Source organism: Tasmannia lanceolata, unplaced genomic scaffold (assembly GCF_043159265.1).
Source record: "Tasmannia lanceolata isolate RefF3 unplaced genomic scaffold, GAP_Taslan_0.1 ptg000020l, whole genome shotgun sequence".
In the NCBI taxonomy this organism is placed as follows: domain Eukaryota; kingdom Viridiplantae; phylum Streptophyta; class Magnoliopsida; order Canellales; family Winteraceae; genus Tasmannia; species Tasmannia lanceolata.
In genome coordinates, this window is record NW_027518697.1 from 24,168,228 (window position 1) to 24,172,467 (window position 4,240).

Below are 4,240 nucleotides of genomic sequence, written 5' to 3' on the forward strand. Positions count from 1 at the left end.
CATTCCGCTTTGTCGATCTGTCAAGATTCTGTCTTCTCAGATCCTAATTTATGAATGATCATGATGCTGTCTAATCATTCCGCTTTGTTGGTCTGTCAAAATGCTCTCTTCTCAGATCCTAGAGTGGTTTTGATCATGATGACTGTCTAATCATTCCGCTTTGTTGATCTGTCAAGATGCTATCTTCTCAGATCCTAATTTAGGTTTGATCATTATAACTGTCTAATCATTCCGCTTTGTCGATCTGTCAAGATGCTGTCTTCTCATATCCTAATTTAGGTTTGATCATGATAACTGTCCAATCATTCCGCTTTGTTGATCTGTCAAGATGCTGTCTTCTCAGATCCTAATTTAGGTTTGATCATGATAACTGTCTAATCATTCCGCTTTGTTGATCTGTCAAGATGCTGTCTTCTCAGATCCTAGAGTGGTTTGATCATGATGATTGTCTAATCATTCCGCTTTGTTGATCTGTCAAGATGCCGTCTTCTCAGATCCTAATTTAGGTATGATCATGATAACTGTCTAATCATTCCGCTTTGTTGATCTATTAAGATGTTGTCTTCTCAGATCCTAGAGGGGTCTGATCATGATGATTGTCTAATCATTCCGCTTTGTTGATCTGTCAAGATAACGTCTTCTCAGATCCTAATTTAGGGATGATCATGATAACTGTCTAATCATTCCGCTTTGTCGATCTGTCAAGATGCTGTCTTCTCAGATCCTAATTTAGGAATGATCGTGATAACTGTTTAATCATTCCGCTTTGTTGATCTGTTAAGATGTCGTCTTCACAGATCCTAGAGTGGTAATGATCATGATGATTGTCTAATCATTCCGCTTTGTAATCTCCAAATCCCCGAGTGGCTTAATTAGAGGCTGTCTAATCATTCCATTCTGCATCTAAGTTTTCTGTTCGAGAATCTGTCTCGTCGCCCCCTTGCATCCCTTCCGTTTGAAATCATGGGCCAGTCAAAATGTGTTGTCTGTTCGGCTTTGGCTTCCGTGCGACGAGCACCCTCTGCCAAAGAGGGGCATCTGTAGACACCCCATTTTGACCTAGCCCCAATTTCCCAAAAAAAAAGAAAAAAGAAAAAAAGAAGGCAAATATAACACCTTTTTATCCTGCCCTGGTCTGTACTTGGACCACACCCCTCTGGGGTTTAAGAATAGACATAAATACTAGATCGATCTGTCCAGGGCAAGAAGAGGGGGGCCGAATTTATCATTTTGGCTTGTCGTGCAAGCATCGAACAGAGACCATTGGATCAAAAGTGAAATGGATGGCTGAGATTAGGAGGAGGATGGCAACCCTACCTATAAAGTCATATATCCCGTGGGTATAGGGGAGAGCCTCATTTTTTTGCAAGAAAAATCAAGAAGCAGAGAGAGGGAGAAGAAGGAGCCGCCGACCACCCATCCTTCTCCGGCCAGCCCAAGTATCTCCGGCCGACCACCTCCACCTTCCTCTTCATTTTCGCATCAGCCGCCCATCCCCCTCTCCTCCACCGAACCACCACTTCGAAAACCCAAAATCCACCACCATCAGCCACCGCACCCATTTTCTCCACCACCACCACTACCATCCCATCCTATCTCTATCACAGCCACCGTACCCCCCCATTAAACCCATTTTCCCCATTTCTCCATCCCATACCAGCAACCCAACCACCCAAACCCACCTCAGATATTCTACCTTTTTCCGGAATCCGGCCCCACCTCCGGCCACTCCTCCGGCCGAGCCTCCTCCACAGCCACCCATCCTCTGCCATTTTCGACCCAAACCCATTTTTAACCTCCTCCTCCATCGTCTTCTCTAAAACCCCCACCGAATCCAACCATCTCCCCCATTCTATCCCCTCTAATTTCACCTCCAAACCCCTCTCCACCCCCATCTCTACCCAAAACCCATTTTCGAGATCAAACCCTTTTCGAAAAACCCACCTCAGCCATCGTTTATCCCCCAAACCCATCTCATTTTTCCTTTTTTTTCATTACAGATCCAACCCCCAAAACAAACCCACTTCCCCTAATTCCGTTCTTGTTTTTCAGATTTGGCTTCTTGGGTTCTGTTGGGTCTTTCTCGAATTCGAATTTCTGTGATCTAATCCTCTCAAAAGTGCCATAAAAGATTTAAAAAAATGATCAGGACCGTTCAATTTGGGCTTCTTGCAATTTCTGTTGTTCTCTTTGTACCCATGGGAATGGCAGGTTGGCATCTAAGTAGAAAGAAAATGCTCTTTTTCAGTGGTATTCTCTTCATAACCCTCTTTGTAAGTGTTCATCTCACCCCTTATTTCCCTTCAGTCTCTGATTTTGTATCATCATTTTCATTTGTTGTATTAGAGAATAGAGATTCTTGCATTTCTTTTCTCCATGAGATTGTTTGGGATGAAACCCCAAAATCCAATAGGATTGATGAATTCTCTGCGAATTCTTCGAATTACGACTTTTCGTGGGCATCGGCGAAATCTACGCCAGTAATTGCTTGTGGGTTTCTAAGATTAGGTCAAATTGATGCTTCTGATCTGCTCAGCGGGTCTTGGGTTGTCGTAGCTGGGGACTCACAAGCTCGTCTTTTTGTCCTTTCTTTGTTGAATTTAGTTTTGGATTCAACGCAAATGGAAATGGTGGAAGGGGTTCTGTTTAATCGGCATAGCGATTATCATATTGTGATTGAAGAGCATGGTGTGAAATTGGATTTCATTTGGGCACCTTATGGGATGAGTCTAACCGATGTTTTGAAGAAATTCAAACACGATCATCGGTATCCTGATGTTTTGGTCATGGGTTCACGGCTATGACGGAATGTATCTTGAGCCAACCCCTTCCCTTCCTGCCTTAGAGAGTTTTCGTAGGTTAAGGGATTTCTTCCTCTTTAGAGTCTGTCATAGAGAGTTTAGGAGTCTGTCCTACCATCCTAGGGTTTAGGAGTCTGTCCTACCCTTGTAGAGTTTAGGATTCCGTCCTCCCATCTTTGAGAGTCAGTCTTCAGCATAGGAGTCAGTCCTTCAGTCTTTCAGGAGTCTGTCCTGTCATCATAGGGGTTAGGATTCTGTCCATCCCCTCATCAAGTCATGCGATTTTATCCGCTCCTGCAAGGTATAGGATGCTGTCCAACCCTTGCAGAGTCGTGATTCTGTTCATTTCCCCCCCGCAATACATAGGATGCTGTCCAACCTTTGTGGGATATCGGGAGTCTCTCCTCCCTTTGCGGCGATAGGATTCTGTCCTCTTGTGTCAAAAAAATCAAAAACATCTGAAAAACCAAAAATCTCAAAAATCAAGAGTCATTAAGAGTGTAGTTAGGAAAATTTAGTCCGAACTACGGATGACTTGATCCCTAGCTGAGGGGTACGTAGGCAGCTCAGGCGTGCAGTTGGCATCCTGAGTCCAGTCATCACCTTTTTTTTTACACCATTTTACAAATATTTCTCACCTTTTCGTCCGAACTACGTTGGCTTGATCTCTCTCCGCAGGGTGTAGCTTGGGTCCACCCAAGTTCAGTCAAACCTTTTTAATAAATATTTTCAAACATTTCAAAACAAAAGCAAAAATGGGCAAGGATGGTGATTGCCAGGTCACTCGGAGCCCTCTTTTCATTCCATTTTCGGTTTTCATCGTGATTTTCCTGTTTCCATCGGTTTTCTGACATTTTATCGGGTTTTGGGACGGGCGATGACGTAGCGTGGCCCCTTTACAGGGATTGTCCTCGCTGAGCCCAACGATAGGTCATGACGATTGCGAGACTTGTCCGATCTTCAGCAGATTAGGATCGCTGGGCTTGATTCCTTTTGAATCGCCCTCTGAGCCTATCGTGTGTTCCATCTTCTTTCTCCTAGCATTTTTGGTTTTCACATGCCGTTGATTTTCCGATTTCTTTCTTTTCTTACACCTTTTAGCTTGTTGTGTGCTTATCTTAGATTTCTCATGCATTCTAGTTTGTTTGTTCTTCTAGCGTGCAATCAATTGCCGTTTTCTTAGTCTTATCTCTTGCATAGGCTCGCATGCTAGTGTGTTTACTTTACTGCTTTGATTGCTTAGCTATAGCGGTTATCCATTCGTCTTAGCTTGATTATCTGTCTAAACTTAGATATTTGCTTTCCTTATCTCATTATAGCTGTCATTATCTGCTTAGCTGTAGCTATGCATGCGATTGTTATTTCTTTCTTAGATGTGATGAGTTAGGATTTGGATGTTCACTTTCTTTGCCCATCCCCGGGTCATGCATGCTTAGATA

General features: G+C 43.4%; 1 pseudogene; it reads left to right on the forward strand.

Moving 5' to 3' along the window:
• Positions 1–2,141: 2,141 nt before the first annotated feature.
• Positions 2,142–2,804, forward strand: LOC143853902 (protein ALTERED XYLOGLUCAN 9 pseudogene; annotated as a pseudogene).
• The last annotated feature ends 1,436 nt before the right edge of the window (positions 2,805–4,240 follow it).